General features: G+C 28.9%; 1 long non-coding RNA gene across 2 annotated transcripts; it reads left to right on the forward strand.

Annotated features, from left to right (window-relative positions):
* Positions 1 to 916: 916 nt before the first annotated feature.
* Positions 917 to 13,507, forward strand: LOC122272666 (uncharacterized). Of its 2 annotated transcripts, none has more exons than XR_006227200.2 (4): positions 917 to 1,102; positions 3,666 to 3,770; positions 7,020 to 7,110; positions 13,420 to 13,507. It is a non-coding gene; the product is annotated as an uncharacterized lncRNA (long non-coding RNA). The 2 variants fall into 2 exon arrangements; XR_006227201.2 differs by lacking the exons at positions 3,666 to 3,770; positions 7,020 to 7,110 and adding exons at positions 9,397 to 9,501; positions 12,271 to 12,361.
* The last annotated feature ends 304 nt before the right edge of the window (positions 13,508 to 13,811 follow it).

The raw sequence follows: 13,811 nt of genomic DNA on the forward strand, positions 1-13,811 counted from the left end.
ACCGTCAGTGGAAAAAAATTTTATTATACATTAAAACATAATATAAATACAGAAAAAAAATAAAGAAAGAGGGAAAACTGGCCAAAATTGACAAAAAATATTTATTTTTTCTTTTTCAAAATCACATAACTTTGTTAAAATGATTTATTTTTTCATTAATCTTGTTTTATAATTCTCATATAAATTCAACTTAGGGAATGGAATACGCATTAGACATAATATTAATATATTTTATGGCAAATATAAAAACTTATTCAACAAAAAGTGGTCGAAAACTGCGATTAATTATTTTTATTGTAACTGTAAAATAAAAACTAGTAGTTAAATTCACTAGTTCATAGTCTATTCTCTAGACATACATTTTGAAAACATTCTTGCAAAATTTCAAGAATATAAACTAAAATATATTTAAATATTGCATTTTGAATGAAGGAAAATAACCGAAGGAAAATATGCAAATTAAAAAAGATAAATTCTATTCCCAATTTTATAATTGCGGATGGTTTTTTAAGTCATCAATAACTTCTGCTTTATTTGACGTAGAAACAAAATTTGAAAGGTTTTAGAGTGGGAAAGGTCTACACTTTTATATATAAAAAAGAGAAAAAATATATTTGGGTCAAAATTGTCTTTAAAAAGGTAGTCGGGTACTTAAAAAAATATCTTTCCTAGTGTTAACAGAGGAAGTGTATCAACATTTTAATAAATTGGAATAAAAAGAATTTTGTTCTTCGCAAATCCATATTAGAGATGCCAACTTGCTCCGGACAGCAAATATATATTTTAAAGTGGTAGCTAATAAATTGTGATTCCTGGTTTAATAAATTCAATTTAGTAGATTTTTATCCACCACTATTTCCAAATAATTCATGGGCTTATATGATTCACCACTTTAAATTAGTTTTGTCATGCTGTACATTTTAAAAAGCAAATCACGTTGTTCCATATCATTTTCAATCTGAAAAATTTCGGACACACATAGTCATGAATTGCTGATCGGATTTTCGGTTAAGTCTGCCAAGTCCTGGTGCTGCTCGGAGAATTTTGACTCGTCATCAACCTCAGCCTTCATGTCAGTCTTCAGTTGGAGCATTCATAGCACGTGAGTAGCTTTGTTCTTATTTGTTAGCCAAGGTTCTTGATTATCATCTGATATTCCTTTGACATTATCTATGATTTCCGCATCTGTCAATGTTCCACATGTTGCCAGGCAGTTGTCCACTTGTAAAAATCTTCAAAATTAAAGTCTACATTGAATCCAGATTTTATTGCATTCCATTCTGGCAAATCTGGCACTACATTTTCAGCTTTAACATTTTCTTCTTTTTTACCGATGCCTTCAACCTCTTATTCATCATCTTCACAGCTAGTCTTAAAACCAGCTTTTTAAAACTATTTTGGATAGTTTCTAGAGACACATTTCTCCAGGCAAAACAGTAATTCTGATAGCGTCTAACTTTTTTCGTCGATTGCATCTACAAGTTTGCGTACCAACTGTTGTCGATAGTTCACTTTAAAATTCTTTATTATCTTTGATGCATTGTCAGCAATTTTGAGATCGAAATGAATTTCTATTCTTAGCTTTCTTATCTATGTTGAAAATCTAACCTCGGGTGGTCACTACTCCTTAACCCCTTACTTACTGCTAGAATCATTGCATTCCTTTCTAGTTAAGGAAATGCAGGGATAGTGATTGAAGTTCCAAGAAACACCTCCGACCTGTTCATCCCCACTTCCTGTGGATTCACGAAATTTATCCCTGTCTACGTGTTCTACTTATAACGAAAGTTTTGACATTTGTGCTGTATTATTAGAAATTCAAGAAACGGAGGTTTTGAAGAAAAAAATTTCGGCATAAACATGGAAAATGCATTGATTTTAGACAGTAAATGTAGGGAATTTTGGAAATTTCGAGATAAAGAGTTTCGAGATATTACTTAACAATTAGAGCTACACTATGTTACCCTTTCTTAGTTATTTGTGAAATGTTATTTTAAAGTGAGCCTAATTTCGAAAATGTTCACCACTTATAAAACAGAAAAACATTCTCTAATAATTTTAATATTTAGCGTGTTTAATAGTTTCTGGATACCGGAATTGTTTTAATATTGGATTTTGTTAAATTCAAATTCCATTGCCAACTCCATTAGAAAAGACCAATTTTACAAGATTAAAAAATGATTGGCATGAAGTCTCAGTTATTTTATCGAAAACGTTTAAGTTATTTTAGAATTTAAATGTTGAATTTTACGTAATGTGCAATATTGCTCGAAATGCTTGGTTCAGGATGCATTGATGAAATTGTTTAAATATTTTTGGTAAATTTTGATAAAAATTATGAAATAATTTTAATATATTTTAATTTTTTATACTTTTTCTGTTCATCTTTATTTATGTATAAAAAGATACTGTTCTTACTTTTTCACCTAAAGTAACACTGTTAGAATTAAATCTAAATTAGCGGTAAAAGAAACAACAAGTGTATGTCCATCCAATTAACTGCAAATTTTACAGAAATTTTTTTTAACCTTTTCTGGGTTTGGAACCGTTTACAACCAGTATGTTTAAAACACCATGAATACAAAACAAGGTTTTATCAACCATTCAAAATTAGAATGGTTTCGATACTGTAAAAAATTTAATGGACATTGGAGCAACGCATTTAGTTAAGGCGTAATGGAGTTAAGTTGAGGTTGAATTGTGCTTCATTAAATGAACCATTAAATAGGATTTAATTATTTTATCTGATTGTTTCCTCTATTGAAAGAATATTTAAAATTCTAAACGTTTCAGTGTTAAGCTGCTTTATAGGGTTGTCATCAACGCGTAAAGGATATTATCATACTCTGATAGTCCAGGGTCATAAGTTGGGGAAGGCAGGACATTGAAACTCTTCGTGTGTTAAAAGGGTTGGAGGAAGTATTGTGATATCAATACTGGGAGTCGAACCCCTGTTCTGTCGGTCATGAGAATAGCAAATTTGCCTTCTCGGATATAATATGTACCCAGCTGCGAGCATTAAGTGTCTTTATTAGGTGGTCCTTGTAGGTACGATAAAATTCTTTTTGTTCAACCGAATTAGGTGAAATTAATTAATAAACGGTTTTCTCACAGTTAAAAGTTTTTATACAATCTTATTTATGGTTATTTGACTTTTTTAATGGTTTAGTTACGGTTATTTGACTATTTTGTTTATTATGGTCAAACAACAAGTAAATGAATTGATATTTCACTAATTGTTTAGATACATTTCTAAGAATTGAATTAAAATTTCGTCTTTAAATTCCTCATTAATGCTTTTTGTCACGAAGGTCTGTTTCAGCGAGACCTACACATTCATTCGTATTTCACTTAAAAATTAAATAATGTATCCATTAATCATAAATTTCGTTCAAAAATCCCTTATTTTGCCCCAAACAATTCAATTTATGTATCGTAATTTTAATTGCATGATTCTCAAAATTTTTTAATTATTTTGATAAATCAGATTCATTAATTTTCATAAATCCATTATATATTTATATCGTTTCTTTTGTTAGTAATAAAGTTAATTTAAACGACAAATTCTATGAAACAAATTCCGTTAAATTTATTTTTCGTTTTCGTTCAGAAAAGATGCAAATCTTAATATCGAATTAACGATTAACGTTTATGTATTTCCTTAGCTTGTTACTGTGGCAAGCAAAGCTACAGTTGTACTTTCAAAGAGAACGGACAAAAGTACTGTGAATGCTACGAAGGATACATTCAAAAGAATGAAACCTGTGAAGGTAATTACCAACTTTAGTTTTTATAATTAAGATTTTTTTAAATTCTTATTTACAATTTTTGCTTTGCTCTCTTATAGATATCTAAATAAGCAAGGTGTCGTTTTTTTGTGTCGTCATAAGTATCTAGATAGAAAAAAAAATCAACATATTTCGAGCATTTGAAACAAAATATCAAATTCTGTATAATGAATTGCATCTTTTATGAATGGGAAATCTTCTTTCTTATTTTCTCTGACATTTATAAGCTTTATTTCGACGAAGCATTCGTTAAACTGGTAAAGTTCTGATGGTTTGAAACGTATGTTGTTGACAATACATTTTGTTTCAGTAGACAGTATTACTCATTTTAAGGGCTACTCACGATTGTTGGCTTGTTTGACCATTGCATTAAATTTTTTTAGATAAGAATAATAACTTTGTCCAACATATTTGTGCTATTTTTAAAAATTTTCCATTTTCGTTTATCTTTTACACTTTGCTGTTTAGTGATTTCCTTCTGTCATTTCCTATTATCCCAATTGTCTTTTCATACTATAGTAACTGGTACGACTGATCTGGATTTATTAAAGAAATTCTAAAATAAACTTAACAACTTTTATTGCTCGATAGGTAAACACAATATGAACAAACGATCATAAGCCTATCTACCTTGCTCGTTCAAATTCAAAACAAGACTAACTCCTTTAACCCTTTGGGGACGGGTGATTCAGAAAAGCATTCGTACAAAATCAGGATCAGGACGTAATTAAATAAAAAACGGTAACTTAAATGTAGTCGTTGCTAATTTGACAGACTTACTTTGCTTTTACTTTAATTATTGTTAGCTTAATCATATAGATAATCAATGTCAATTCAAAGTATAACTAAATAGTTTTATTTTTAACAAAGTAATGGTGAATTAAATAAATCAAACAATTATAACTCCGCCTACAAATAAACTGCTAAAGAAATACTTTGATTTTCCAGTTTTATCTTTTTACTCTGGTTGATACGGTTTTATGCGGGCACGTATTTGTGACAGTCGGCGCGAAAGGGTTAAGGAAAGAGGCAACGCTCTAAAGTCATGTGATGACAGCGCCATCTCTTAATTAACGCAAATAGTCGACAAAATGATAAATTCTGATAATACACCGTTCCCCCAAGTTATAAAATCCAAACACAAAACTGATACTGAAGATTGAAATTTAGCATAATAAAACACAAAATTGCTCAATAATAAGGAAATAAACACATAAAACACTTAACTTCATAAAAACACTATGCATTACCCTAAATCATATTTGTTGGAATAACTTAAAGCTTAACAAATACTTTAAATTCAATCACTTGATCTAAACTATTAAAATTAGCCAAAACAAATAAAAAATACCAAAAAATTGAAATTTAAAATTTTTATTCACCAAAATTATTAAAATTATCCATAAAAATAGTCATGCTTATACCGAGAAAATAATATAATATACAAATAATGCTTTAAATATTCAGAAATATTTTCATCAAACAATCCAAATCTCAAATAATCAACATCAAATATAAAATAAACAATCATTAATTTCTTTATGAGATATTTAACTCGATAGTAAATAAAAAGTATATTATGTACCATAAATTACCATTCAACTATTTTCAAAATATTTAGTTTAATTTACACTCAATTCGCTGAAATAACATGATAAAAATTCTTAAAACGAAAATTATTATTATGAGAAATTTAAAGTTGAAAAAAAGATAGTTAAAAGTTTTCTTGGAATCAAATTAATAATCTCATAAAATATTTAATTACCCATAATTAAACATTTCTTAAATATTCTGTCAATAGTTAATGAATATAAATATTTACATTCAGACGAAAAGAATTACTTTAATTACAGGGCTTCTTCCATTCTTTATTTTGGATACAGTCGAATTTTGTATTCTTACTCATTAGTGGCACATAAGAAACGCAATTTTTTTTCTTTGGTCGGTATTCAGAAGATCAAGTTTTTCTTCTTCGTTAATTTTTATCTTCTCTGTTGGCACTTCATAGTCTTTCTCGATAAATGTTACCATCTCTCATTGTCAATCTTAACTCATCTCCTTTTTGAAATATTACTCTAATTGCGTTAGTCTCATAATATCGTCTCACCTTGTTTACATGAACACGTTTACTTGGCCGTCTGGTAGGTTGACCATATAAGAATGTGGCGGTTAGTGTTTGATGCCTTCTCCAGGTCCAGTTCATCGAGCATATAATTCATTGCTGTCGTCGGGGATAAGCAAGTATACTTGATTTCCAGGCTTGAAACTTTTGCACGCTGTTCTCCGGTTATGGTAATCTGTATAGGCTTGTTATTTTCCCTTTAATATCAGCTTTGCTTGTTCAAGCTTTATTTTAAATTCTTGGAGATAATTAGCCATGGATTGACTCATATTTAAAGGGATAGGATTGTCTCCGAAACCAGTTAGATTTCAATGCACAAAGTGGTCCTCTCGCTTCCCTACCATTCGTAAGCTTGGAAATTGATACACCAGTAGTGCAACTTGGTAACTTCTCTGTAAGCGAATAATATGAATGGTAAATATTTATCCCAATCGCAAGGATCTAAATGAATAACGCGATGTAGAGCATTCTTTAGTACTTTGTTATAATGTTCTACTAAGCCATTGTTTGCAACGTACCCCGAAACTTATAATCTGGATGACAATCCAAGGCAATTATGAATCGCAGAATGTAAAGTAATTAGGAAGTATATTTTTGAGTTTGGAATAAAATTTTCAGTTAAAATATATAAAAATTTGGATTGTAAAGGGGCTGATGATAACGGTTGAGAAGCATAAAAATAGAACGTTTCTTGATAACAGGTAAAAGGTGAGGTTGATTTATATTATTATTATTTCTATAATATTAACTTCATATTTTATTTATTTTAATGATGTATGTAATAACAAAATGTGTCATTTATTTCATTTTAAAGAGGGCGATGATTAAATAAATTGAGTATCGAGCAATATTTCAACACAGCGTCGTTAAATATCAAGTGAGAGTAACCAGAATTTGGCTTGAAATTATTTTTATTTCTATTCATAAAACAAATTTAAGTAAGAGTTGTCTTAAAAATTTGTTCAGTTTTCATTCATGAACTAGTAATTTTTATCTTTATTTTTCATTCGGAATTTTTATTATTGTTCTACTCAGTCATGTCAAAAGTGGTATTTAATAATAGTGTATGATAATAGCGAAAATCTTAACATTTTCTTTTTATTTTACAGAAAAACAAAGCTTACTGTTATTCATACTATTGTGCATAACATCAGGCGTCCTTCTTGTATCAACATTAACTTTAATCATTGCTAGCAGAAAGTAAGTTATAGTATGAACATGGAAAGAACTCCCCTCTCCATTTGTCAGGAGCTGAGACAATGACTACTGCTACGGGGTTTATCTATTTCAAGTAAAGTGTTGGATCAATATCTAAGACAGATTTTGGTTCTGTCGGCGAGATAAAAAAAAATCAAGGGAGAGAAAAGCTTCCTTCGTTTAAATTTGCTATTTTTGGTTCTCATAGCAGCAGATGGTCTTAGACTTTGTGGTTGGGGGAGTTCTTCCCATAGATAGACGCATTTAAGTCTTATTTTTAGAATTTTTATCAAAAATGAAAACAAAAAAGTATTCATAAGGGGAGGGTAGTTAATTCATATTAAAGCATAGAAAAAAACAAAAATTCTACCGAAATAAATTTGTACTCAGAAAAATTTGGATGTAATTAGCCTCAAACAATTTTGNGCTCTATTATTGAAAATTCGAGAAGCCGAGGTTTTGAAGAAAAAAAATTCGTCATAAGCATGGAAAATGCATTGATTTTAGACAGTAAATGTAGGGAATTTTGGAAAATTTCGAGATAAAGAGTTTCGAGATATTACATAACAGTTAGAGCTACACTATGTTACCTTTTCTCAGTGATTTGTGAAATGTTATTTTAAAGTGAGCCTAAATTTCGAAAATGTTCACCACTTATAAAACAGAAAAACATTCTCTAATAATTTTAATATTTAGCGTGTTTAATAGTTTCTGGATACCGGAATTGTTTTAATATTGGATTTTGTTAAATTCAAATTCCATTGCCAACTCCATTAGAAAAGACCAATTTTACAAGATTAAAAAATGATTGGCATGAAGTCTCAGTTATTTTATCGAAAACGTTTAAGTTATTTTAGAATTTAAATGTTGAATTTTACGTAATGTGCAATATTGCTCGAAATGCTTGGTTCAGGATGCATTGATGAAATTGTTTAAATATTTTTGGTAAATTTTGATAAAAATTATGAAATAATTTTAATATATTTTAATTTTTTATACTTTTTCTGTTCATCTTTATTTATGTATAAAAAGATACTGTTCTTACTTTTTCACCTAAAGTAACACTGTTAGAATTAAATCTAAATTAGCGGTAAAAGAAACAACAAGTGTATGTCCATCCAATTAACTGCAAATTTTACAGAAATTTTTTTTAACCTTTTCTGGGTTTGGAACCGTTTACAACCAGTATGTTTAAAACACCATGAATACAAAACAAGGTTTTATCAACCATTCAAAATTAGAATGGTTTCGATACTGTAAAAAATTTAATGGACATTGGAGCAACGCATTTAGTTAAGGCGTAATGGAGTTAAGTTGAGGTTGAATTGTGCTTCATTAAATGAACCATTAAATAGGATTTAATTATTTTATCTGATTGTTTCCTCTATTGAAAGAATATTTAAAATTCTAAACGTTTCAGTGTTAAGCTGCTTTATAGGGTTGTCATCAACGCGTAAAGGATATTATCATACTCTGATAGTCCAGGGTCATAAGTTGGGGAAGGCAGGACATTGAAACTCTTCGTGTGTTAAAAGGGTTGGAGGAAGTATTGTGATATCAATACTGGGAGTCGAACCCCTGTTCTGTCGGTCATGAGAATAGCAAATTTGCCTTCTCGGATATAATATGTACCCAGCTGCGAGCATTAAGTGTCTTTATTAGGTGGTCCTTGTAGGTACGATAAGATTCTTTTTGTTCAACCGAATTAGATGAAATTAATTAATAAACGGTTTTCTCACAGTTAAAAGTTTTTATACAATCTTATTCATGGTTATTTGACTTTTTTTAATGGTTTAGTTACGGTTATTTGACTATTTTGTTTATTATGGTCAAACAACAAGTAAATGAATTGATATTTCACCAATTTTTTAGGTACATTTCTAAGAATGTAATTAAAATTTCGTCTTTAAATTCCTCATTAATGCTTTTTGTCACGAAGGTCTGTTTCAGCGAGACCTACACATTCATTTGTATTTCATTTAAAAATTAAATAATGTATCCATTAATCATAAATTTCGTTTAAAAATGCCTTATTTTGTCCCAAACATTTCAATTTATGTATCGTAATTTTGATTGCAAGATTCTCAAAAATTTGAAATTATTTTGATAAATCAGATTCATTAATTTTCATAAATCCATTATATATTTATATCGTTTCCTTTGTTAGTTACAAAGTTAATTTAAGCGACAAAATTGTATGAAACAAATTCCGCTAAATTTATTTTAAGTTTTTGTTCAGAAAAGATGCAAAATATCGAATTAACGAATAACGTTTATGTATTTCTTTAGCTTGTTACTGTGGCAAGCAAAGTTATAGTTGTACTCTCAAAGAGAATGGACAAAAATACTGTGAATGCTACGAAGGATACATTCAAAAGAATGAAACCTGTGAAGGTAATTAACAACTTTAGTTTTTATAATTAAGATTTTTTTAATCCTTATTTACAATTTTTACTTTGCTATCTTGTAGGTAAGCTGATCTAGGTTGTAGATATCTAGGTGTCGCTCTTTTGTGTCGTCATAAGTACTCAGATAGAAAAAAATTAACATATTTTGAGCATTTAAAACAAAATAACAAATTCTACATAATGTATTGAGTCTTTTATGAATGGGAAATATTCTCTCCTACTTTCTCTGACATTTCTAAGCTTTATTTCGAAGCAACATTCTTTAAACTGTTGAAGTTCTCATGGTTTGAAACATATGTTGTTGACGACGCATTTGTTTCAGTAGACAGTTATACTCATTTTAAGGGTTACTCACGATTGTTGACTTGTTTGACCAACGCATTAAATTTTTTTAGATAAGAATAATAACTTTATCCAACATATTTGAGTTATTTTTAAAAAATTTCCATTTTCGTTTATCTTTTACATTTTACTGTTTTGTTATTTCCTTCTGTCATTTCCATGGATTTATTAAAGAAACTCCAAAATAAACATATTTTGGAGTTTGAATTCAACATTTATTTCTCGATAGGAAAACACATTATGAACAAACTATCTTAAGCCGGACAACCTTGCTCGCTCAAATTCGGAACAAGACTAACACCTTTAAGGAACAATGCAACGCCCAAAAGTCTTGTGATGACAGCGCCATCTCTTAATTAACACAAATAGTTGTCCCCTAAGTTATGGGTTTGGATTTTAAATAATACTGATACTGAAGATTGGAAATTAGCACAGTAAAACAAAAAATCGCTCAATAATAAGGATATAAACACATATAACACTTACTGCATAAAAACACTATGTACAAATTATTAAAATTATCCATAAAAATAGTCATGCTTATACCAAGAAAATAATATAATATACAAATCAAATAATGATTTAAATATTTAAAAATATTTTTCTCAAAAAATCTAAATCTGAAATAATCAACATCAAATATCAAATAAACAATCACTAATTTTTTTATGAGGTAATCAACTCGATAGTAAATAAGAAGTATATTATGTACCATAAATTACCATTAAATTATTTTCAAAACATTTAGTTTAATTTACTCTCAATTCACTGACATAACATAATAAAAATTCTTAAAACAAAATTTATAATTATTGAAAATTCAAAGTTGAAAAAAAAAAGTTAAAGTTTTCTTGGGATCAAATTAAATAATTTCATAAAATATTTAATTACCTATAATTAAACATTTAAACATTTCTTAAATATTCTGTCAATAGTTAATGAATTTACATTCAAACATATAAACAAAAATAATTACTTTAATTACAGGGCTTCTTCCGTTCTTTATTTGGATACAGTCGAATTTTGTGTTCTTACTCATTAGCTTTCTTTATTTTTTTACTCATGAAAAATGCTTGCTGTTGGCACATAAGAAACACAATTTTTTTTCTTTGGTTGGTATTCAGAAGATCAAGTTTTACCTCTTCGTTAATTTTTATCCTCTCTGTTGGAACTTAATAGTCTTTCTCGAGAAATGTTACCATCTCTCATTTTCATTCTTAACTCTTTTCTTAACTTCTCATTCTTAACTTCTTTTTGAAATATTACTCTAATTGCGTTAGTCTAATAATATCGTCTCACCTTGTTTACATGAACACGTTTACTTGACCGTCTGGTTGGTTGACCATATAAGAGAGTGGCGGATAGTGTTGTATGCCTTCTCCAGGATCGAGCATATAATTTATTGCTATCGTCGAGGATAAGCAGGTATTCTTGATTTATAGGCTTGAAACTTTCGCAAGCTGTTCTCTGATTATGGTAATCTGTATAGGCTTGTTATTTTCCCTTTACTATCAGCTTCGCTTCTTATGCTGCTTGTTCAAGCTGTATTTTAAATTCTTGGAGATAATTAGCCATGAATTGACTCATATTTAAAGTGATAGGATTGTCTCCGCACCAGTTAGATTTCAATGCACAAAGTGGTCCTCTCGCTTCCCTACCATTCATTAGTTTGGAAGGTGATACACCAGTAGAGCAACTTAGTAAATTCTCTGCAAGCGAATAATATGAATGGTAAATATTTATCCCAATCGTGAGGATCCAAATGAATAACGCGATGTAGAGCATTCTTTAGTACTTTGTTATAATGATCGACTAAGCCATTGTTTGCAACGTACCCCGAAACTTATAATCTGGATGACAATCCAAGACAATTAGGAATTGCCGAATGTAAAGTAATTAGGAAGTATATTTTTGAGTTTGAAATAAGATTTTCAGTTAAAATATAGAAATTTGGATAGTAACGGGGCTGATGATAACGGTTGAGAAGCTTAAAAATAGAACGTTTCTCGATAACAAGGAAAAGGTGAGGTTGATTTATATTACTATTATTTCTATAATATTAACTTCATATTTTATTTATTTTGAATATGTATGTCATAACAAAATGTGTCATTTATTTCATTTTAAAGAGGGTAATGATGAAATAAATTGAGTGTAGAGCAATATTTCAACATAGCGCCATCAAATATCAAATGAATTTGGCTTGAAATTATTTTTATTTCTATTCATAAAACAAATTTAAGTAAGAGTTGTCTTAAAAATTTGTTCAGTTTTCATTCGTTAACTAGTAATTTTTAGCTTTATTTTTCATTCAGAATTTTTATTATTGTTCTACTCAGTCATGTCAAAGGTGTTATTTAATAATAGTATATGATAATAACGAAAATCTTAACATTTTCTTTTTATTTTACAGAAAAACAAAACTTATTGTTATTCATACTATTGTGCATAACATCAGGCGTCCTCCTTGTATCAACATTAACTTTAATCATTGCTAGCCGAAAGTAAGTTATAGTATGTACATGGAATGAACTCCCCTCTCCATTTGTCTGGAGCTGAGACAATGACTACTGCTACGGGGTTTATCTATTTCAAGTAAAGTGTTGGATCAATATTTAAGACAGATTTTGGTTCTGTTGCCGAGATTAAAAAATCAGGGGAGAGAGAAGCTTCCTTCGTTTAAATTCGCTATTTCTTGTTCCCATAGCGGTAGATGGTCTTAGACTTTGTGGTCGGGGGAGTTCTTCCCATAGATAGACGCATTTAAAACATATTTTTAGAATTTTTATCAAAAACGAAAACAAAAAAGTATACATAAGTGGAGGGTAGTTAATTCTTATTAAAGCATAGAAAAAAACAAAAACTCTACCGAAATAAATTTGTACTCAGAAAAATTTGGATGTAATTAGCTTCAAACAATTTTGATTAGAATGTTGAAACTTAAAGTTTTTAATAACCGTCTCTCAACTCCTTCGTCTTTCAAGTCTTAAAAATAAATTTAAAAAACAGTTTAAATTTTTCTATTTGTGAATCAGAAATTTTCTCATTGTGTCAAATAATATTCAGAACTGTTAAAAAAAAATTCGGCAATTTAAAATGTAATTCATGAACTTTTGCTATGGATTATAAGCCAGATAATCTTTTGAGTTTTATTTGAAAAGTGAGATTTTTCTCAATGAAAAAAATAATGAGATTCATTACATATTTGTTATCAAATTTAATGGCATTTAATTTTGTATCCCAAAATTTTAAGAGATTAACGCATTAATTATTAAATTGAGAAATTTAAATATTTATGGTTGGATTGTACGCGGTTCGAATTCTTATAATTGATTTCGCTGCTGAAAACACCAGTTACTACAGACTACATCCATTTCTATATTTTCTTTCGCTAAAGCGGATAATTTTAGTCTTATCGATTAAAAATAACATGTTGTTTTCGACGCCCGCCCAAAAGCAGATTTAGATTTTTTAAACCATACTACAAATACTGGTATATTCCATTTAATTTGAAAATTTGATCGTTATTGCTTTTTTTAACTAATATGAATTTTTTTTACAGGTTCAGAGGCAAAGTAAACAAGAGTTAAGCGTATTTTATAATCTTTAATATCTGTTTTATGTTGAATAAAATAAATTTTTAAGTTAAAAATTAATGACTTCTTACTCATATTTATATTGTACTTCTTATTCATATCTGTAATTAACAAATTCTTAAATCGTATTTTGTCAAAAATAGATCAATGTAAACTAAAACAAAAAAGTTGTAATTAACGAAACATAGACATTTTTGAGGTAGCCGTTTATCTACATCCTTTAATTTCTCCTCAAGAAAGGGTTTACCCACAGTTGACACTGTTTATATATATGTTATACGAAGGATCTTCCTTAATTTGACTCTCAAATTCAGAAGCATGTTAAAAAACAATCAAGAAAGTGATAACTTATATTGGC

The sequence above is a fragment of the Parasteatoda tepidariorum genome, chromosome 8 (genome assembly GCF_043381705.1).
Source record: "Parasteatoda tepidariorum isolate YZ-2023 chromosome 8, CAS_Ptep_4.0, whole genome shotgun sequence".
In the NCBI taxonomy this organism is placed as follows: domain Eukaryota; kingdom Metazoa; phylum Arthropoda; class Arachnida; order Araneae; family Theridiidae; genus Parasteatoda; species Parasteatoda tepidariorum.